General features: G+C 30.1%; 1 protein-coding gene and 2 long non-coding RNA genes across 5 annotated transcripts in view; 1 reads left to right on the forward strand and 2 right to left on the reverse strand.

Moving 5' to 3' along the window:
- LOC142333684 (uncharacterized) overlaps positions 1–25,080 on the reverse strand; it is a 67,159-nt gene that overhangs the window by 36,152 nt on the left and 5,927 nt on the right. The window lies entirely within an intron of this gene.
- LOC142333683 (uncharacterized) lies at positions 13,068–24,964 on the reverse strand. Of its 3 annotated transcripts, none has more exons than XR_012758655.1 (3): positions 24,824–24,964; positions 20,443–20,855; positions 13,068–13,287 (listed from the first exon to the last, which is right to left on the reverse strand). It is a non-coding gene; the product is annotated as an uncharacterized LOC142333683 (long non-coding RNA). The 3 variants fall into 3 exon arrangements; XR_012758654.1 differs by lacking the exon at positions 24,824–24,964 and adding an exon at positions 24,191–24,680; XR_012758656.1 differs by lacking the exon at positions 24,824–24,964 and adding an exon at positions 23,621–24,161.
- LOC142333682 (uncharacterized) overlaps positions 24,742–25,080 on the forward strand; it is a 61,523-nt gene continuing 61,184 nt past the window's right edge. The window contains exon 1 of the mRNA XM_075381098.1: positions 24,742–24,998. The gene's annotated coding sequence lies outside the window, so the exon portion shown is untranslated. The remainder of the gene's footprint in view (positions 24,999–25,080) is intronic.

A 25,080-nucleotide genomic window follows, 5' to 3' on the forward strand; every position in this document is an offset into this window, starting at 1 on the left:
CTGATAAACAATTAAATTTGAAATTTATGGGATGGTAAATTAAGAGAATGGGCTATCCTGTTTGAAAATTCAACCGGGATTGGTGCAGTAGTTCATGGAACAAGCTACATAGAAAGAAGACTCAAAAAATATTATCTTTTTCAATTCTCACTACAAAAATTTAGTAAATAAAAATTCACCATCATATTTGAATAAAATTTATGAATTTTGATCCAAAAATTTTGTTATTTTTTAGCTTCAAAATTTTATGCATATAAATTGTGCACCATCAGTAGTTTTAGTTGAGAAAATGAAGAGCTGAGATTTGTTGTAACATTTAATAGCAATTAGTATATATTAGTTTTTTTAACTCAATCCTGTTTTATGGCAGCACTGTCATATTTTTCTATAATTTATTACTGCATATATTAGCATATTATGCTTTTTATTCATCCTTCATTCAGTGTGTTTTTTTTTGCAACTTATCGACAAAAGTGTAAGTGATTCTGTGAAATTCTGTTAACTGAGGTTTTCCTGTATTTAAATAATAAATTTGTTAATCTTAAAAAAAAATCGATAATTTTTTTAATTTGTTTTAGAATAATTTGTTATTTGTAGAAAGTTCTGAAAAAATTACTTGAAAAAACATAAAACTTTAAAGGTGAGTTACATTCTTTTAAAAACATTTTTTAAAAGAAGTTCATATTATTTACTGTTTGTATTCTTACTGTAACAATCTATTAAAAACAAAAAAAAAAACAGATTTTTGTAAAAGAATTGCTTTATGACAAAGGGCACTAGGAAAGTTTTGTAATAAAACTTTATTTTTTATGAAAATAATTTCCACTACACATTATACACTTCTCCATCCTTCAAAACCAGTCTTCAAAGAAACCGTGTCGTTTTGTCAGAGATCTGGGCACATTCGTTGTCCCATGTCCTTAGGATATTATCATTGTTTGTAAAATGTCTCCCTTTCAGTCTGCCACATGGAGCGAGGTCAGGACTGCAGGAAGGGTAATCTAACAGTTTTATTCCAGTACTAGTCAAATACTTGGAGCATTATCATGGTGAAAAAAAACGTTATATCTATCCTTGAGTTTGGATGCAGATTATTAAGAGCTTGACAACGCGAAGGCGTTCCTCATTATATCACTTCCCTGTAACTGTTACAAGTTTCCAACACAACTGCTCTAAATCTCCTGTCATATTAAAAAAAAGCCACATTCCCTTCATTGATCTGGATTTTTGAACAGCCATGAGGTTCTACTCATCTTCGAACACTCGCACTTCATTCTGAGCCTCGATCGGAAGCATAATAGAAAAGCCAAGTTTTGTCACTTATCACAAAACTGTTCACATACGGCGATATCATTTTTAAACTTTATCAGCATTTTACAGCACCATGAAACACATTGTGCCATCTGATCATCGTCAAGTTATGTGGCATCCAAAGGCTACAAAGCTTTCTAATTTGCTGATCTCGCAGAATAGCATGACCTGATGGTGCTTTAATGGCAGGACTCACATCTATACGTCTTAAGCATTTTTTGTACTGTAGTAATGTTTCTTTCACTCGTAGACAAAGATGGTCAACTTCTTTGCATCCTCAAGGTTAAAATTTTCTCTTTCAAACTCTTGGTACACCTAAATTTTGTTTTAAAATGAAAATAATCTTCTCCAAGCTCAGGAGTCATTTGCTCAAAAAACTCATCTACACTTACATGCAAAATTGCCTGGTATTCAGTTTTTGACCACGACGACATCACTACCTCTTTTCAGTAACAGCTAAAAAGCAAATGACACTTGAGCAGCTGCAGTGCAGATTGAGAACTATCTAAATGCACAGTAACTTGTAACTGCCTGTTATGATCTGTTCCATTGTATTGTAAAGCTTTCCTGGTGTACCTAGAATGTATACATTTACATTATCCATGTAGAGTATACTTCAGGGAGATTTGTTATTATTACCTGTAAAACTTTTATTTTTCTGGCTATATAATTTTACTGTATATTCCATAAAGTAAAATTGGGTCCCATTGTTAATTGGGTCAAATTTTTCATGTCGTAGTTTTTTTGAAATCTTGTTTCATCAACCAAACTACCAAACAAAGGCATTATTTTAGCATTAAAAATTATGGAAGTGTGTGTGTGTATATATATATATATATATATAAAGACTGTATGTCATCGACCTGCTTTTAGCTTGATATCTCCAAACTGGATTGATTGTTTTAGATGAAATTTAGTATGATAATATATATATATAAGGGGGCATTGATGTCATTTAATTTTGGTCATAATCAGTCAAAAGAACAGAAATCAAAATTTTTTTGGGTCCATTATCCCAAAATTTTACTGAAAAGCGTAAGTAATTTTTTTCCATATAATTTTATGCCTCTTAAATAGTTGAGATACTTTCTTATGGTGTTTGGTCATATTCAAATTCCCTTAAATGAATGGGGGTTATATTTTTCTGGACTTGGTCATATTCTTTTACTGTTTAATGATTCTATTAGATTAGTATATCGTTTAGGTGATTTCATTCGAGGATAGAGGATAATAAGTTTATTTTTTTTTTTAAAGACTGGATGATGTCATTTAAGCTTGGTTACAATCGGTCAAGGGGGTGAGGATATATGATCAGCAATGGGTGTTATATCTCTTGGCTAGCATTTGACTAATTTTAAACACTAGTATTCATGTTAATTTTATAATTATTTCTATTGATTGAGTAAATGGTAACCATTTTTATGTCAATTGGCTTATAATTTACAGTAATTTTAAGTTTGTAGAACAATTTTTCTTATATGTTGATTCAATTTTAGCGATCTGGATATCCCAGGTATTAAATTTCAATTAAGCTTGTAACCATATTTTTATTTGAATTTAAACCTAAATTTTCTTTATAAAATAGTGATCATCAGTAACGTTAAGGTAATAACTTAATTCTATTGGAATTTGATTCATTTTGATAAGGGGATATAGAAAAATTTTTCAAACTACTAAGATTTTATACGGTTAGATATAAGTAAAGAAATTTATACATTATAAGATAAAAATAAATGTAATTAAAGGCTTTGTTAATTATTTAAATTTAAAGTTGGTTTGCATTGTTGTATTACAAGGTATTGATAATATTCTTTCTGTTATTTGAACTATTAGAAAAGAAAATAAGAAGGAAAATTTACTGGAATGTGGATTATTTTATTTACTCTAATAATCCTTATTCCTACATTACTGAGAATCATAACTTATGTTGAGTTATAATATCTTTATGCTTGTTTCTTTGTCATGATAACAAAAAAATATATACAGTGTTCTTTCAGCCTTGTATTTCTTGTGATCACTTTGTTTTTCACAGGGCAAAAAACATTTTTGCAGATTTTAAAATAAAACCTTTATTATATTTTGACCTTTTTTTTAAATTTGCATCAAATAAAAGAGTTGTTTTTAATTTGGCGTTGATTTATATAAATTTAAATTGTTAAAGTAGTATTTTGTTTAACTTCATTTAATTTAAAATAAATAAATATATATGAAGAATGCAGGGAAAAATCCTTATAGGTAATTTTTCAGGAGACCGTTTTTAAGTAGATTTTTTGATGAAAGATAAAACTTAACAGATACTATTCATCTCTGATGTAATAATAATAAAGTCTCAGTTGTTTTTTATGTCTCTTAGTGCGGAAATATATTACACTGTTCCAGTGGATTTTTTGAAAAAAAAAAATTATGGCCTAACCCCAATTTTTACTGGGGAACATGATAAGTTCAGGACCTAAGTTCTTTCTGTGCATTATACTGGATAACACTAGGAAAAATAATACAAATGGATTTTTATTAAAAAAAGTTATGAGCTTTATTACCAAATTCAATTAAATATTATCAAAAAAATAAAATATTTTTATACGTGAAGCAGATTATTGAAAAATTCTTGAATTTTAGGCCCGTAGAACATCGTCAAGACTTTGTTGATTTGAACATCTTCATTATACTTTGGTTTTGAAATTGGTATGTCACCTAATGGAGAAACAAAAGATGGCTATTAATATTTATCAATCATAAGGAAATGTGTTCTAAATGTGTATAGTGGTCCGTGTAACACAAAGCTGCCAGGTTGCAGTTGCTCATCCTCATATGTTTTTGAGGTAGATTTTTCAAATTAGCAGCTTCTACTGTAAATTTTTTCTTTTGATTTTTAAATTTCTTTAGCCGAAAGTTTCATCTCTTGCCTGCCAGTTTTTGCTAATAGTTGCTAAAAAAAAAAATGGAAACAATAATTTACTCGTCTTGCACTTTTAGTGTTGTAATCAAAATATTGAATGATTTTCATACAACAATTCCATCTTTTCTATAAATTCATCAATTTCCATATTTATATTAAAATGATTACGTTTTCTTTTAAATTTCAATTCTTTAAAAGCAAGGTTAAAGAATCGTATACTATTTGGATCTTTTAATTTTTCATATACAATTTTAAAACTAGGATACATCTTTTCAAGTTTATTCAATCTATCTTCTAGAATTCTATATTGAACATGAACAATGTAATATTTTATTTTTGTCTAAAATTACAAGACAATTGTCACTTTCATCTTGCGGATAAAGTGACGATAAATAAATTCATAATTTTTAGTTATACTTATTTTTGAATAAAAAATAAATATTATGAATAATTAATAATTATTTAAATGTTAAAATTATAAACAAAAAGCGGTCAATTAATTCACGTTCAACTCGTAATTTCTTTATTAGAAGTTGAATTTGAAATACGCCCGTAGGTCGACTGTGAGGAGAACTCGAGCAAGCGATCGGCTTATTTCGGGCGAGTTCGTTGCTCCTCGCCGTCCTGCCACGAGACACAAGTTTAACAGGACGGGTGGAGCAGTTAGATAGTCATCTGTTAGGAAAACATCTCGCAAAACTCCGTATACTTACATACGCTGTACATCAGTGGTTCCCAAACTTTTCCGAGTCGCCGCGCCCTTTTAAATTAAAATTTTACCATGGCGCCGTACTCTAAATAAAAGTATGACTACTCGTAAATAAGAGATAAAAATAAATAAAACTCGTGTACTTTATTTTTTTTACTTTATTAACGTTAAATTAATCATTATAAACGTCTTGGTTCAATTAATTATGAAGCTTTTACAATATTTCGCGGCGCCGTAGTGAAAAGGACAGGGCATCGCGGCGCACAGTCTGGTAATCACCGCAGTACATTGTCACAGTTAGATAGTTAACAGCGCGGTAAACCGGCCGTCTGCATACGTGCACAGCAATATGTCGACCGCTACGTCATAGGGAATGTTTATTTAGACGTGCTACAACTATACGTTTTCCCGCAAGTCCACCGAATCGAACAGGAAAGTAACGTTGCTGTAATGTTTTTTACAAGACGGTTCGCCCCCCCCCCCCCCGCCACCACTTTAGCCTAGGCGTTCGACCGCTTTCGATGAAAAATTTCTAATCGTTGGATCGGTAGGGCCTCCGAAAAGCCCAGATTTGACGACCCTAGACTTTTTTCTACGGGCATACGTTAAAAACGTTATCTATAATGAAAAAAATTAGCGATGTACTACATTTAAGACATTTTATTTTTGAATAAAGGATTAACATGAAGAAGAAGAAAGGGCATAGTAAATCGTTAATATTTAATAATACTTTAATAAATATATGCAATTTTTTTAAATAATTTAATAAGTTGAAAAAAGTACGACACAAAAGTTGTGTAATATAATCATAACAACTTCCTAATTATATAATTAGAAAAAAGATTTACCAAAAAAGTAATGTTTAGAAGGAAATTACAATTTCCTTCTGAAGTGTTTTTTTTTTTAATTGGTGAATTGATAAAATTTAAAATTAAGAAATTTTAATGCGATTTCAAGAAACAAAATAACATATGTTTGTGTAAACAGTAAATCACAATTCCTGTTTTAATCAATCTCTCGCAACTTGTGTAATTACAATATATCTTTTATTTTCATTATTCTCTTTTATCTTAAAATAAAATTATTATGGAATATTTTTTTGTTTTAAGTAAAAAACAGAAGTTAAGAATTAAGAAGGAAATTTTACTCATAATAATGTTAAAGAAGGGGTACAGATATTTAGTAGAATAAAAAGCTTGTGTTAGAATACCTCATATCTCTTTTATAAAAGGAATAAAGGACCCTCAAATTGAAAAGGAAACACCAAATTCAAATTTAAAACTGTTTGAAGAAGAATGCTAATAGTGTAAATATTTTTAGCTTATAGACATAAACAATATAAATACGCTACGCACTGTAAATTTTTAGCGAACGAAAAATCGATAAGTGAAATTTTCTATTAATTTGGTATTTAACACATCAATATTTTTCTCAAATTTACAGCCAAAATGCCACTTCCAAATTTTGGCGCCCCGACCAAATGTCCGGGTTGCCCGCCCAGGAATATGAAAACGATTTAGTTGTTTTTTCAGTTCTGATCAGAAGATGGCGGATAGCAAGGGCTCTTTGGTTGCCAAATCTGTCCAAAAACACGCTGGTAGGGCGAAAGAGTAGTTAATTAGTAAAAATTAATAAGAATTTTTTCTCTGTACATAGAAATTTAAATTAAGCACCATCGGACTATAGTGTTTTTAAGCGGACATTTTATTAAGTTATCTGATAATACTAAAAAAATATTATCTGTATTGACATTTTATTATTTATACGGTTAAATCAAATACGGCTTTTAAGCACATTGTGCTTAAAATCCGTGCACTATATTCTTGAATGTGATAAAGTTTAGAATTAGATTATTATCCTGCTTCCTGCTATTCTATTTGATTCATTTTTTTGGTTCTTTTATCGTACAGAAAGATTTAACCATGGCCTTGAAAAGGCCTAGAAAAACATTTTCTGGAGCAGCACCCCTTACTAATTTTAATTACGAGCCGCTACTTTTTGATATCTTATCGCCTATCCAATTCATAGTTGAGAATCTGAGCGTGGTGGGTAGAGTTGAGATGACAATTTTGCGATTCAAGGGTGTAATCAATAATTTTTATTCGAACACTTTCGATACGTATCCCCATATGAGTAAAAAGCACTGATCTCTATATAACTGAATAGGGGATCCTTATGGCGTAAACTACAAAGTTTTCAATGTTGAAGCATACTTCAGCGCCGCAGAATGAGCGGCTGTGAACTAAATAAAACCATTGTACGCTTGCGCGACTATAATCGTAATGGTAAGGATTTTACTAAAGTCAGATAACCAAAAGAATGGTCATTTTCGCAACACAAGCAGAAATTTACGGACAGTTATAGAAATTTTATATAGAGATCAGTGTTCAAAATACATAAGCACTTCTATGCATCGGTTTAAAACGTGGTTTTATCTCTACTCTTACTTACCTTTGCGCATGCACCGTTTCATTATATTTAGTTCTACCACTCATTTTATGGCGCTAGTTTATGCTTCAACTTTTACAAACTTCAATATATGTTTTCCAGTTATATAATGATTAGTAGTAAAAAGGTAAGTAATGGAATTGAATTTACTCGTCAAGTGGTAAACTCGTCATCGTAATTCATTTGTTTAACAGCAGAGGTTCGCTGAAGGCTCAGAAGTTCTAATCCTAGTAAAAGTAGTTTTACTTTTATAAGAATTTGAAAAATAGAGGATACAAATATTTCTATATATGAGGCATTAATCGTGTTCATTTTTTCAAAATTCGTTAAAGTGGTAGTGGGATATTGTGAAAAAAACAATTTCGATTTTTTTTTTCGGAGGCATTTTAAAGAGAACATTATGAAAGAAAATTTATTACCTACAATTCATATACAAATAATTTTTAAAAAATCTTCCCAAAAAATCAACTCCTCCCTCTTAAAATTGAAATAGGTTTTTTTGCTCTATCTGCCTTTGGAGATAGAATCTTAATATTAAATTTGTCAATTTCAAATACCCCTATCGCATCTAGTAGAAACTACAGCTTTGAAATTTTTCCCACATTTAAATACAACTTTATCACATCAGCTGATACTTTTTCATATTACTAAATTTAAATTTTCTAAAACTATTTATCAGTTTTTTGGAATTGTTAGCATCATTATACTAAGACTGAAAAAGATTACATGTCAAAAAAAGTACAACTAGCTGTACTAATACATTACATAGTTCCTCAGAAAATTTCATTTTCCAAGTTGAATGGTTCTCATGAAAAGGGTACAGAAAGTTAAAAAAATCTAATTTATGGAAAACGTGAATTAAAAGCGGCTGCTTATCTTGTTTTAGTGTATCCCTTCACCATATGACTGGTCATTTGGATTATCCTCTTCAGGAACAACAAATTATCTGCCAAATCTTTAACACAGGCTTAACAACTTTGGCTATAGCAAGTGGTACTGGTTTTTTTACAAGCACAATTTGCACCCTACCCTACATATACTTTTTTTCTTTAATCTCCAGGACCACCGTTAGGTATTGCTTCAGAGGATGAGATGAATGATTTGTAGCGTGTGTGAAAATGCCATGCCTGACCGGAATTCGAATCCAGGACTTCCAGATGAAAGGCTGAGGCGCTACCACTCGCACCACGGAGGCTACCCTATATTTTTGCTTTATTACACTACACCAAGTTTTTCAATAACTAGAGCACATTTTAAATAAATAAAAATTAGTAAAGTCTCAGTATTATGTTCTAAGTAGCAGCTGTGCAGATAAAAAAATATGAGTTTTTTTATATTTTGAATATATTTTTGGACATAATATGAGTTAATTCAATTCATATAAATTAAACTGAGAATCCAAAAACAATTCATATAATTGAAAATTGATTTTTACAACCAAAATTGTCATGCCTGTTCCCCTTAAGCATAAAATATCTCTCTCTCATATTACATACACAGACAGATATATTTGAGTAGTATACAGAAACACATTTGGTTGTTATCTATCTCGAACTGCATAGTCCCCTGTTCCGTGTCCAGTTGTTTGACATGCAAATAGTTGTTAATGGAAACTACAAGATATTCACTAATTCCATGCACCCTTGTGCCTCAACCGCCACGGACCAAGGGCTATTAAAAACACACCTGACCCCATTTCACTTTGTTTTGTGTTAACTCTTAACCTCAACATATTTATCACAACTACATCCTAAATTATGTTTTATTTATCCAGTTTTTTACCTTCTACATGTTACAAAGTTTAATCATAAAATTAACTAAACGTAGATTATTTAATATGTGACCCTAGCTAACATAGTTTTTCAAAACTGTCACAAATTTGATCATCTCTTATTCATCTTAACACCTTTTCAGTTTGGATTTATCTAGTATTAGACTTACCTTATTATAAACGTTTTCCTGTAATTACACATTTCAAAGGTATCTATTTTTTTCCTCTTTTTATCTATTTACCTTTCACTATCATGAACTGCTACACTACATACAAATAATTTAAAGAATCTCCTTTTAATACTTAGGTCTATATTTGATTTCAGTAGAGTTCTTTTGGTCTACTGAGGTCTGAGTGACTACCCATTTCTTTGAAACCGGTGAAGCTCATATTTCACAGTAGAAGTACCTACATGTGGGCGATATCTATGTACAGAAAATAGTAGCAGCCTAGAAACTGGTTATAAACAAAGAAGTAAGGTATTATGCCAATGGCTGAAACCAAATTTAATAAATCAGTTTCTCCTACAGATTACCAAAGTTAAATAATATAAAGTTCTATCTCATTGGATGCTCTTGTAATTTTATTATTTATCGCAACAATTGACTTTTTTAATTGCTAGAGCAGTTTATATAACTAACAAAAAAAAACTTTCAGCTTTTTGGATGGTCCTTTATCCCGCTTATCTAAAAGTTGATTCAGAATCTGTCACTTTTCTTAAGTCTTTGTTCAGAATTATTTATTTTTTATATCAAATTAACAGGATATTCCATGAAAACAAAAAAAAAAAATTAATAATAATACAATCTATAATAATAGAATTGCTGTAAGATAGTAGTACAAATATAAAATGTCTTCTTATAGTAATTAATCCTAGGATTTGTTTGCAGTAGTCTTCCTCCTCCAGACAGTTCTATCTTGTGCTAATTAAGGTTTTTCCACTTACATATTATACCCAATATCTTGTATGGTTTGTTCCATATACGCTAGCGAAAAAAAAAATATTTGCCAGCACTGAAGCATTTTTCAAATACAAGACATTACTAATAACAAATTTAATTTATTTATTCTCAACTGCAACATGAAAACGTATACACAAAAGACAAGTAATACAATATAATGCATTATATAAAATATAAAGCACTTAGGTAATTAATTTAGGTCGCACTGATATTTAATCACATTAATATGTAAATAAATTAATATTCCGATAAAGATATTACTGTAATTGCATATGAAAATATATTACCTGCAAAGCAAAAGCTTACAATTTTAATTAGAAAAACAGTAAAATAAAATAATAACTTCCTACACACACCCAGTTTTCTTCAGTTATCTTTTTTCTCTCACATACACACTTAAACACACAACACAATATTGTTACCAACCAGGTATGAATATAAGTATATTAAGATCCCATTTAGATTTAAAATTGGTAACTTTCATGACTAAATTACCACTGAATACAACACTTCCACCTCATCGATTGCTAAGCAGAAATTCTATTCCTTTAAGTTAAATTTAAATTGATTCAGGTTACAGGTGCTTCTTACATTACCAGGCAGTAAACTAAAGAACTTAGGTGTTAGAAAAAGAAAATTATTTTATACAGTATACAGTAAGGCCTAGGAACAGTAATATTTTCTGTAAAAATCTGCTAGTTATATAATAGCTTTCACCCTTAGCTATCACCACTCGGACATTACCACTTCTTTTGTAAAAGATTAGAAGCATCTTATAAAGAAAGAAATCTAATGGAAAACAAAGATATTTTCTAAAAAAAAAAAAAGAAGTAAATAATGTTCTATCACACCACACATTACCTGTACAATAACTTCTTTCAAAATTATAATCAGATAAAAATAAGTGATGTAGACTAAGCCCCAGCAATGCAATCCATAATTTAATTTCGAATGAACTAGAAGCAAGTAAATTTGATTAAAAATATTTACTGGAAAAAACCTTTTTAATGCTTGAATTAAACTAATCATGATAATTCTGCATCATTCTATCATTCACGCACCAGTGCCGCTGATAACTTCATTAGATATTCTAACAAAGATTCATTACAAATATTAGTAGCATCACCTTCAACACAAACAACATTACTATCTACACATTCTTTAATAGTAGAAATACCAGCAATCATTGTTTAATTCGTTCATCAGAGTGAATGATAATTTTTTTATTGCTGCTTTCATCAATATCATCCAGTCTTCCTTCATTTAGTTTTTAACACAAATCTTGATCTGCATTAAATGGTAATTTCATTAAACATTTTTCCCAAGAACAATTTTCAGCATTGGTATCTGCACCAGAATCAATCAACAATTAAATAACGTCGATATCATCACCGCTAAAAAAATTACTTACTGCTAGCAGTAAGTAATATTGAATTTCCTACATGGTCATATGTTATATTAAGATCTGCACCCATTTCTAGTATTTATTTTATGAAATTTAAATTTCTTTTACTCTTCATAAATTTTAATATAGTGAAACATATCTTACATTTGTAGTCCCAATATTGTTAAACTTAAAATAGTATCTATATAAAATTGTCTCGCATGACTCCATCATATTTATAGCATGGAAAATATGTACAATTGGAAGAAAATTTCCTATATGAAGTAGAATTACTTTCAAACTGGCCTTGGAAGAATCTATAAACAATCGCCATTGTTTTGGTTTATGTTCACATTTCAGATTTCATAATTCCATCAACGTCTGTGGCAAAGGTCATATTAAACTTTGAAGAAACGAATGTAGTAAATGTTTTTCACAATTGCGATAAACAGATGTTTTGACGTTTCCCTGCAATAGATGCCTTTCCAGTAGTTTGGAAGGTAGGAGCTCTGCTTTTTTTTCAGTTCATGGTCATGTTGAAATTTTTTTTACATCAAGGCACAGCTCATCACAAGTGTGCTCCTCTAGAACAAACTGTCAATGAAGAGTACTATTACTATTACATAACTGTTCTTCGTAGGCTAAGAATTGCTGTTCGATGCAAGAAACTACAGCTTTGGGAAAATTCATCACGACAATATTCCAGCCCTTGCATCACAACTTACCCAGAGATTCTTGCCAAAACACAAGATAAAACTACTTCAGCAGACTCCTTAATCACCAGACATGGCTCCCTGTGATTTTTGGCTATGCACCTTCCTATGTTTAAAATTCTGCTTAGAGGAAAGAAGTCTTGAAGAACAGAGAAGAGATCAAAAGAAATGCAGCAAAATGACTTATCGGTTCACTTAAAATGACTTTGGAAAAAGCTTCCAACAATAAAAACATTGCTGGGATAAAACTGTTACATCAAAAGGAGTCTAATTTGAAGGGAAAAAAGTCACTGAACTATGTTAACTATTTTTGTTTTTATGAGCCAAGATTGGATATTTTTTGTTTACACCTTGTATTTTACTTCATCTGAATATAAATCTGAAGCAAGTCTAATTTTACGTTTGTTAGTATCTTTGGATATCATTCCTTTAGTCTAGTATCTTACCAGTCAGTGGTTATCAGATGATTATTTTACAACCTAAAGAATTACAAATTTACACAACACTAAATTAATGGCCACTAATTATGGCTAATGAAAAGTTTTTTATAAATAAAATAAGCAAGCTATGAATAATAAAATTGTTTTTATTTGTTGTTGATTAGGGCTTAATGAATACAAGTGCCCATGTGTTACTTATAGCATGTACAAGGGATAAAATAATTTCTCACACATAAGATATCACATGAGAACAGAACCGATTGAACTGATGATGATCTAAACTGATAAATAATTTTTTTATAAAATCAAAATTATTTTCATAATCCTGTTAAGAATTCAAATCATTAATAATTTTAACCGTATAAAAACAATCTTTAGAAGTTTGAAAACATTTGAACTTAGGTATAAAAAGCTGCATAAATAATAAAACGTATTAGAAAAAGGTTTATTTGTTTATTTAAGTTGGTTCATTAAATTTACACAAACAAGGTTGTAAAATAAATAAAATAAATTTCAAATTTAGTCAACTGAAATTAACTTCCATGTATTTAGACTTTAAAAATTATGTTAAGAATATATTTAAAATTAACCGAAGTAAAATATTCCAACTGAGTAACTGGTTGGTGAAACTGGAATTTAATTAATGGCCATACCTGTAAAAGAAAAAAATATATATATATATATAACTGATTAATAATTATTTAAAAAACATATTTCAGTAAAAATGCTATTGAAAAACTAGCTTTTCTTCTTTTATACAGTCAATTCAGATGCTATACATGTAAAAGGATGATGCAAGGTTATAAAGCATGGTAATAACAACAAAGAATTGAATGATCCAAAAGTGAATGATGATTTTTAACAAAACAACCACAAATTGTAAAACTTTTTAACAGTATTTTGCTGTAGTTGAAGAAAGTGGAAAAAATTGAAAGATATATATGAGGGCCTTGCAGGCATAAGTCTTATTATGTTGCCGCATACTTTGCTTCATGTTGGCAAGTGCAGCAGTAGCCAGTTCAATGTCAATGTCAAAAACACATGGCTACCCCCGCATCCACCAATCTGGCCTTCCCCACCAAGCACTGGCAGCTATGTAAACAGCAATGCAGGAAGGTGAAAGCATTTACTCTTGAATTCCCACCAGGGGGAGAAGAAAAAGATGGAAAATGTTTCCTGACCAGCCCAATGTGGGGCTAGGAGATCTGCTGATGGGATGCCAACATCCCCACCTCAGCAACAGGCCTGGTCGGCCCACCAAGTCACTAGGAGCAGACGGCACATTTCTGCCCCCACCCTGCCAGGCTTCAAGCACTCTTGCTGGCAGCCTGACTAACAGGTTTACCAGCAGGAGTCGGCCCATCATGGGATCACCCAGCAGACGAACACATTCCCACTGGCCTAGCACAACAAAGCCTACTACAGCCAGGATACATAGTGGTGACAACAACAGATGCTGACCCAACACTGTGAGCACTGGGAGCCACACAGTATTGGAGAACAAACTGTCACTGAGGAGAAGCTCAGTCTGATTCCAATAAATGAGCTGCAACTCCCCACCAGCTGAACCAACCAACATCACCAGAGACCGGCAACTGAACTCAGCAGCCGTTTTCAGGGTTACCACATCAAATGCACAAATTGCACTTTTCAGGAACACCATTACAAAATCCCAAACACCCCTTTTCTGAGCTACAAGGTTGTTATAAGGACCGTGTGCCATCAGAGGAATCTGGCAACAATTACAAAGAATCAATTCATAGAAGGTATTTATAAAAAAGTGATACTACAACCCTATAATTCGTCATACATTAGAGATGAGCAATGAAGAGAAGAAAAAATAGGCAGACAGCTTGCAAAATTAAATTTATTAATAAGGTATGTTGATGAGCAGGATCAATATTAAAAATGACCATGGATATGATGAGCAGTAATTAGAAAGAATAGGATCGTCAAATGAAATCATGATATATATTTTCTTTTTCAAAGAGTATACAGCGAAAAGGTTTTTACAACCTGAGCATCAAAATCAAAAGAATGCTATATTCAGAATTTATTGAAACAAGTATTTAAATTTTTGGTAAAGAAGAATGTTAAATTATTTAAAAAAGGGAAGACATTATAATGGTAAAAAAAAAAAAAAATGGGAATGGATAAGCTCCTTTTATTCAAAAAATTGTTAAAGTAAATGAGGTTATGTTAGAAAATAAAGACACCTTAACAATAAATAAATCTATTTCAGTTAAATCTACTGTCCAGATTGTTATAATAATATGAAAAAATCATGCACTAACTGCATTAACCACAATTCAAACAACAAATAACATGTTAAGGCAACTATCACACACTGACAATTTTCATGGCAATAAAGTATAATCAATTCATCATAGCTTATTATGTACAATATGTGGTTGCGTACTCATTACACTGCTTTTTTACCAGTATTTGTTACATACATTCTATCTACAGGCAATGACTAACTGTGGAGGCTATTCAGAAAGTAACTTCTGATTCGTTAATAAAAAAACACAAACTGATAAATGAAAAACGATTTCTCATGTACATCTTACAACTACTTTTCTACATAACTGCCATCTGAATTAAGGCACTTTCATATCTGTAAACAAGTTGTAAAATATCCTCATCATAAAACTTTGCTGTCTGTGAATTAAGCAGGTAGTAACACTGTTTTTCAAATCATCATTTTCAAAATACTGTGTTGCTGATTTCTTTATTTTTGGGAAAAGGTGATAATCACTGGGAGCCAAATCGGGGCTGTACAGAGGATGGTTAAACAAATCCCACTTGAAATTGTCAATTTGGCGTTGAGTGTGCACTGCAGTATGCGGACAAGCAATGTTGTGAAGAAAAACAATGCCTGAACTCAGCATGCTGTACAGTCCTTCTCAATTTCTGTAACAACTCACGATAAGTTTCAGCATTGTCATAACTCTTTACATAAAATCAACCAATATCACACCTTCACGATTCCAAAAAACTGATGCCATCAATTTTTAAGAAAAAAGTGTTTGACGTGTCTTTACGGGTTTTAGAGAACTGGTGCCCCCACTGTATTGATTAAGCTTTTGTTTCCATGTTAACAAATTTAACCAATGTCACATCACCTGTTACAATGAGGTCAAGGATTTCATCCTTCTCGTTACAGCAACGGTGAAGGAAGATTAGTGGGTGACCTCATTCTCTTTTTTGTGCGTTAGTCAGAAAGAAGCTTAAGCACCTAGCAAAGCACAAAATTTGTAAAGCCTAACATATCAGTTACAATTTTACAGCACTTTTGCAATATGCAAGGAAAAAATTCAGATAACTCTGTTATTGATGATTTTCTCAAATTTTCACATTGACAATAATAATTGCAGGTGCTTACAAGAAGTGCAGAGTTAATCACTTCTTTCATTGTCTTGAATGTTTCTTCAACCTTTTTAAAAACATATAGCACCACTGTCTTACTTCACTGTCACTCATGATATTCTTCCATATACTGCAGAAAATTCACTATGAATTTCAACATCTGACAAGTTTTTTGCATGAAGGAAATGGATGAGGTCCACACACACTTCACAATCAATGAGATTTTCTAAACAGCAGCCATTTTGAATGATAGTTTTACAAGAACAAACAAGAGAGCGATATTTCCAGTAACACTACTATAAAACCTCACTGAATTGGGTTATTCAACTGTACAAAGATAGAATCACTATCCCCATTCCTTCACTCAATACCAAGGACCAGAAGTTAATTTCTGAATAGCCCTCCCAGTTCAGCGAGATGAGATGAGGAATTATTTTTTTCTCTGTGAAATCTAATTTCTCATTGCACTTGGTGATATCAAGCAAAATCTCTTTCCAAGATTTTAGCATTGTGTTCAGTTTGACTTTGCCAGTCATACAATTACATGAAATTGTGTAATGACAGTAACAATGAACGTGTTTATTGCACACTATGTACTGGAGAATTTTCTGTTGCACATAAAGGAAAGGGTGATATTGAAGACCATGTGAAAACAGCTAACCATAGGAGTGCTATTAATGGTACTGCTTCAGTAAACATGAGATTTTTTTTTAAGCCAAAAATGGGAATAACAATAAGAGTGATCTAGTGTGCTGTTAAAGAAGCTATAATTTCATACCACACTGCTAGACACAAACTCGGTTTCAAAACATCAGACTGCACATCTAAACCGGTTAAAAAGTTATATGACTCAAAATGTTCATCTGCTAGAACCAAAACCGAGGCAATTATTGTTTCACCATTTATTTGATATGTTGAGTTCTTTGGAAATTCATTAATTATGTAACAGTAATGATGGATAGCTCAAACAGAAGTGAAATAAAATTTGTTCCAATTTTGTACGATATTTCAGTCTGGAGGAGGGAATCAAGTTAAACTTTTAAATTTTGATGAAGTGTCAGGTGAAACTGCTCAAATTTAGACTCTGTATCTTTTGCAGTGTGTGAAAAAATACAAACTTGGAGAAAGGTTGATTTGTTATACTGCTGATAACACTAATAGTAATTTTGGTGGTGTGAGGAGAAGGAATGTGAAGAAAATGTGTTCAGAAAAGTTCAAAGTGATTTAGATAGACCTATTTTAGGAATTGGTTATTCAGCCTACATTGTACAAAATTCAATACAAACACTCCTGGACGTAGAAGTTATTGTAATAAAAATTTATAAATATTTTCACATATATGCACTATAACTTATATTTTCACATATAACTTAAAGAATTCTGTGAATTTTTGGAAACAGATTACAAAAAGTACTATCTCATAGCAGTACGAGGTTCCTTAGTTTGATACCTGCAATAGAAAGAATTCTTTCCATTTTTGATGGCCTAAAATCATACTTATCTTGTCACAAATGCCCAAAATTATTATTTGATTTTTTTGGAAATCTAGAAAGTGAACTGCTTTTGAAATTTTTATATGGTACTCTACAATCGTTTAATAATATATTTCTGAAATTAAAAGCTAATTCTATCACAGCAACAGAAGCATTTCACACATATTCTGAATTAATTTGTCAACTTCAGGAAAGAAAAACCCACAGATTTATACCATCTTCTGCCAAAGAATTGCTATGCACTCTAAAAGAAAATGATGTTCAGGAACAAAAACAAAAATTCTTCTCAACCTTAGACAATTTTTATAATTCTGATATCGAATGCTTAGAGTTGTGGAAAGCCAGTTTTGACAAAGTTAATAAGTTTCAGTGGATAAAGTTACGAACTGAAATTGCCTGGTCTGATTTAGAAGAGTGCACAGGTTGTTAATGGAATTATAAAAGATTTTGTAACTATTGATGATCTATTTGATGAACTTACATGTTGAACCAGGTAATTCAAAACCAAAGGGTAGGTTGTGGTTCAAGTTCTGAAAAAGTACCAGATACTACTGAAAAGAAGTGGAAAGCAATTTTTAAGGTGTTTCAAAAGACTGATATTTCATGTTACAACATTTCTAAAATGGTGAGTTTGTGATGTCTTTGCCTGGGACATCTGCTCCAGTTGAGAGAATTTTTTCAATTACGGGGAATGTTTGGTCTGCAGAAATTGGTAGACTTTCAGTATCTACTGTTAAACATCTGCTAAATGTTAAAATTAATTTAGAATTTTCTTGTTATGAATTTTATGATGTAATTAAAATAAACAAACCATTTTTGAAAAAAGTCATGTCTAATGAAAAATACAACTGAATAAAAATAGTTTAATGTTTCAGTAAACTGTTAAAACTTTTAAGTAATTTCAAAAATATGTCCTGGGTTGGACCCAAAAAAATATGATAAGCCTATTTATACTTAATAATCTCATATACTGTCGTATGACAGTTAACATACTCTCATATACTATCATATGACAGTATATAAGATTATAAAGATTTCTCTTATTGCTATAGAAAGACACAGATTTTGTCCAGTATTACTGTACCAGTGTGAAAAATTCTGCAGTATTTTAAAGCATAATCCTTTCAAAGTTCATAGATTGATAGCAATCGTACATATCACCTCCCTATGCTTCAAACTTCATCCTTTGGTAGTACCCCTTCTAATATATATTAATAATATGATTAATATATATATTTTGAGAAAACCACTGATCCACTACACTTGCTATCCATTAAATTTTGTGATTAGATTCTTTATGGTCAGACATTCTGTTTTCATTCTTGGTTTTTCAACCAAGATGAAAACATTGTAACACCTTCAACTGTCTGATTTCACGGGGAAAAATAAAATATCATAGCATGTGAATTGTTCTTCAAGAAATGTTCTATTTTCAGAAAAAATTAAAAATCATAATAGGTCTAATATATTTGGGTCCCCTTGCTCCTCCATGGGACTCTTGCAAGAGTCCCTAATCCCTTTAATTAAAAAACTCTAGTGCCCTTAAATACCAAGAATTAAAATATTTGATGTTTGAATCATTCTCTTTGAAAATAATTTCTCTCAAAAAATATTTTAAAAAAAGCCGGGAAAAGTTTGCATATCCCAGGTTAACACTTTACAGGATATTTAAATATTTAGAGTACTACTGTGAAAAGGGTCAAAATGCTCATTAAAAAATTTTGATTTACTTGATCAACTGATGTTTTTACATTAAAAATTATGCAGTGTTAAATGCATAAATTTTTAGTAAAACATTTCCATCCCAGTAGATTCCCTTAACCACATCATCAAAATTAATTTGATTTTATCATCAAAATTATTTTTATTTTAGAGTATAATTGCCAAAAAAAATTTTGGGTCCCATTTGACCCCCATCAGTCAACAGCTACTTCATAAAATATTTTGAATAATAGCCTGCAATTTGAAATCATCTCTGCTAAAAAGAATAGTCACAGATTCATAAATAATAACAATATTTACCTCCATCAAATCAGAAACAAAATGTTTTCATGTAATACAGTACAATACTTGGGCTTACAAGAAATAATGGTTGCATTGCCATTTTTAGTAAATTACTGGACCATTTAAAAACATTTCCCATCCATTTATTTAAAATATAATTAAAAAATGTTCTTTTACAGAAACAGTATTACTCTTGTTTGATGGATTTTTAAATAATAATTAATGAAAAATGAAAAAACCTGAATTTTCTGCATCTCTTTTCAACATATACATAAATGTAGGCTCATATAATTTTCATCACCTTTTGAATTGTGTTTATACGTAAATATTATTTCTAGTGTTTATAATTTTAAAAATACTGGCAAAGTATAACATGACTTTCCTGGCTATTAATAATAAAAATTAAAATAGTTAGAGCCAAAAAAAAAACATTATATATCTTTTAGAGTTGGGAATAAAATTTAAGGAAAGGTTTTCTAAAATTATTCATATATAGGTTAAGCTTAACAAAATTTACTTAAATAAAGTTTTCTCTAAATCTAACACCTTTTAATAACTCCTATAATAAGAAAAAACATTTTTTCAAAAAGACTTTTCTGCATTTTAGATCCAGGGTCTAATTTATACAAAAATTATAGACATTTCTTGATGATCCTGTGTATGGTATATAAGTTTTAAAGATTTTTGAAAACTGAAGGAAGTTGGAGCAAAAGAACAAAAACTTTCAATTTTAATTTACACAAAATCTCAATTTTAAGAGGTGGGGGTTGATTTTTAAAAAAGATCTTTTGGATTACTCATATATGCATTGTAGGTAATAAATTTACTTTAATACATTTTTCTCTAAAATGCCTTTGAAAAAAATCAAAATTGTTTTTATTGCAACCCCCATAATGAAATTAAAAAAAAAAATTATCAGTATATATAGAAGAAATATTTGACCTGATTTGAAGATCCATTTGATCAGTCCTGAGAAGTAAGGTCAAAAGCGCATAAGTAGATTTTGTTTTTGGTTTAGATCAACTAGTTGGATCCTAAAATGTAAAAATTCACAAAAAATCCTAAAAATGTAAAAATTTGCTTCATTTTCGACATGATCGCCATACCTTCTCTTTTAATAAAGTAATATAAACTTTATGATTTCTTTATTTTTATTTTTAACTTAATTAAATTAGTTTTAATTAAAAAGACTTGATCGCATTTTTTATTTTATGATTAATTGTTAATTTTTGAATACTCCTCTGTTTAAGGCTTTATCATGGATTCCCTCGATCCATTCAGGCAAGTGCTGGCGCTATTTATATTTCTTTTCTCTGTAGAATAGCTTATCTACCCATTGACACTCCAATCTGTAACTAAAATTCAAATGAATTGCTTCCTGAAATCTGTGATAGTATTTTGGTCCTGTTGTTGCAGGTACATTTCGCAGATATAAAGTGAATAAGAATATTGTTGGGTATGATATTCTCCTACAGAGAATTGCAGTTAATTCAGTTTTTCATAACTAATGACAGATAACTATCTTTCATTTATATGGCTTATGTTAGGATATTGAATTAGTAAATTATTACAGTACTCTTTCGGAATCAAAATGAAAGTAATTTTACCATTACTTGGACTTGAATGCTGCCCATAATATTGTGTAACAGCTGATCAGCAACAACACTGACGAAAAATGAAAAAACCTGAATTTTCTGCATCTCTGTTCAACATATAAATAAATGTAGGCGCATATAATTTTCATCACCTTTTGAATTGTGTTTATACGTAAATATTATTTCATGTGTTTATAATTTTAAAAATACTGGCAAAGTATAACATGACTTTCCTGGCTGTTAATAATAAAAATTAAAACAGTTATAGCCAAAAAAAAAAAAAAAAAACATTATATATCTTGTATCCGCATTAGTAAATCCTGTATCAGCAAGACAAAACTGTTTTGTTTGATAACAATTGGAAGTCTTGGGGTTTTTGATAAACTCCAGTACAGTTGTCATTTATAAATTTTTTTTCAGAATGTAATAAAAAAAACTATAATCATGATACAACTCTGTGCTCTTCAATAGGAATATCATTAAAGTTAATTTCTGTTTTATATTTATTCTTGCATGGAAGGTGTGTGTACATAACTCTCTGTCTGCCAGTCTTTCTGAGTGTGATTTTATTGCAAAGGAACAAGCAGTAAGAATGGCTAAACCGTTTTTAACTGCTTGCTTGTACTATGTTAGTCTCTAAATTAAATCGGCTAGACTTATTAATTTTTTTGAGTTCTAAAGCAGATTTTTTTTAATGTGCTGCATGTATATAACTTAATCTATTATTAAATGGCCTCAGAATAGTAACCTTTCCCTGCCTAATTTAATTGAGAATGTAGAATCAGGTTAGATAATGTAAAAGGCCTGATGTGAACTTGTAAAAAGATATTACTGTTAAGCGATAGATAAAACTTCTTATTTGAGAAGTAATAATGGTTATCTTTTCTTTATTATAATGTATAAAATTTTAATTTAAGTTGGATTTACATAAAGAAAACTTGTATGTACATGTCTGTGTATGTTTTTTTTTATATTTCAGGTCTATTACGTACATGTATTTTCAGGATGTGTAATTAATAAGTGTAGTGGTGAGTGTACACACATATGATTAAGTTGCATATTATTTTTTAGTTACACTTAAAGTTACTGCTTAAGTACTAACTTAAGCAGTTATTTGCATAGTTTTTAGATATGGTACATATTAATTGAATAGCTAGTTAAATAAATCAACATCACTATAAAATTTAAATAAGATATTTTTTGAGTTATCAGTTTACATTTAATTATCATTTTTAAACAGGCCATCTATTCGTTAACTAAGCCATACTTATTTTTTATTTCATAAATGTAAAATTTGTAATTATTTCAGCTGTTTATGCTCATGAGATGTTTCTAAAACTTTCAAGTTATTTTGGAAATTTACATTTGATGATTTATTTTTAATGAAATATTTTATAACATTTTCAATTTTTTCTGTTTATTTTTAAATTTATTCATTTATAAAAAAAATCTTCCCTTCACATGGTCTTATGGATCTAATCGCAATAAATAGTACTTGTTCCAAGTTAAAATATTTCCTTCATCATTTAAAGTAGAGATTACCTTGTTCAAGTTGAGACCTCTGTTAATATTAAACAGTAAAAATATATTTTTTATTTTAAGACTAGTAAAAGGTTTTGAGAGTATAATGTTTACACGTGCCTGCTTCTTAAGTTCTTTTATTCTAATAATATGTATTGTAGTATTACTAAAATAATTTGTAATTTGTAATTTTTAAAAATAGAAAAGTTAAGACAAAAGATTACATGATCGTATATTATAATAATATTACTATTACGATAATTAAAGTATTACTAGTAAAGTATGTAATGTTCAGATATATTTGAACAATAAGAAGTTTAACTAATTGCTAAGTAAAATAATTAAATACTTTATTTACTTATGTAGTTAAAGTTCTGAATGACTACCAACATGAAATGTTTATAATAATTAATTAGCAGCGATGCTAACAACTTGTCTATTTCATGGATTAAGTTATAACTAATTAGTGATGTTGCAGGATGCACATCCAAATTCAGTTTGTATCCAGTTTAAAGTATCATTACTTTTCTATATTCATGTTACCAGTGTTCTTGAACTGGTCACAATTTAATTAATTGATTTACATAACAAATGTCAACCTGAAAATTGGTGGCTACCAAGGTGATCACTGTTTTATTGTAACTAAAAAATACGTTGCTGAATAATCTTAAATTTAAAAATATATAATTGTAGTTACATGAGCTAAGTAATTTATATTTCTTTAATATTAATATAGTATAAGGATTCATTTATTTAGTTCATATTATGTGAAATAATTACTATTGATTATAGTCATATGGCATATAGTTAGAGTAGATCTATCTATTGCACAGATACTGGAAATGATTCACACCATCGCTTTTGGTGATGGAAATAATATATTGCTTTCAATCTTAATGTAAATTAGTAATAAATTAAAGATTTGCAGGCTGGAAATTGTTTTATTTATAAAGCAATGTTAAAAAAAGGGTTAAATCTTTATTATTGTAATATTCTAGAATTACATTTATCATATAGTAGTAAGTAATGTGAAGATAACGAGCTTTCTCATTCATATCAACCATTCCTACCCTATCCGGCTTCAAATTGAGAAAAAGCTTTTTCAGATCTTCACAGTTTCAGAAACCTCCATGCCTGCGTCTGAATAGAGGCAGTATTGACCTCAGGATGTTCCCTAGAAACAAATTAGGAATTTCCTGTTCTTCAGAAAATAAATGATTTAATGTATGTAATTCTGCAGTATTTGCAATTCAATACTCCCAAGTAAGATGTTGTCAGGGAATACGAGTTATTTTACACTTGGTGACCTTCATGTAACAAACCACTGCATTATCCTCAACTGAATACACTGTGGATACTGAAAGATTCATATTTCCTTATGTATTAATAAAGCAAGAGTACTTTAACACTTAGTGCTGGGGGTATCAAAATGTGCCTGTTTGTAGAAAGCCATTTTTGCTTATATTTGTAACTTCGTAAATTTAGAACTAAAAATAATATAAAATTTGTACTTAAAACAACATATAAAACCTCAACTCTTCTAGTTTCAAATGATATATAATATATACTTCTACCATTTATGAATAAAAAGATATAGCAGATTTTTGAAAGCCTGTTTTTAAATAAAAATTTTTTTTCATTCGGTTCACACTTAAACTATCACCAACACTAATATTTATTAAAATTACAGTAGGCCTACACCAAAATAGTTTTACTTTTTAAAAAATTTAATTTTTAGGTAATTTTTTTTTAATGAAAAGTTTTAAAACAAGGATCTTTACATAAAGCGATTTTGCATTCACAACATTGAAATGATTTATCCTTTCTTGTCACTTTCCCATTTTCATTCAATCTTCATCACTTTGTAAATAAAAAAAAACATCGACTGCATCATTATACGAATTGTTAGATGCCATTATAACTGTATAAAACGCGAACGTAAACAAACACGTAATTTCAACGATTGTAACTGCACGATACCAAATCGATTTTATAATAATCGATATTACCAAAAGCGCACTCCTTGCCTTATTTAGGTACTAAAATGTATACGAAAGTAGTGGACTTGAATAAATCCAATCTTTTTTTTTTTTTTTAAATCTTTTGACGTGGCTTGCTAGCAATAACAAGATGGCTGCATGTTGTGTGGAAACTTGCCTTTCTAAAATTATTTTAAATTCAGTCAGATTGAATGCTAATTGACTTACTTATAAATAAAGTATTATTTTAATAAAGCTGTAGTTTTACTATAACATTTAACGTATATTAAAGTGTTACGGGCCGTATACTCGTCCGTTTGACTGTGATGAGATTCGGCGTCCAGGTTCATCGCTCGGCTCTACCCTGCGTATTTGTTTTTACATTAGACTGTTGTTATTGTGGGTGAGTACGTTACGTTAATTGTACATAATTGTTTTAATTAGTTATTAAATAAGTGATTTTATTGCATCATATAAAAGAATTG

Source organism: Lycorma delicatula, chromosome 13 (genome assembly GCF_047948215.1).
Source record: "Lycorma delicatula isolate Av1 chromosome 13, ASM4794821v1, whole genome shotgun sequence".
Taxonomy (NCBI): Eukaryota; Metazoa; Arthropoda; class Insecta; order Hemiptera; family Fulgoridae; genus Lycorma; species Lycorma delicatula.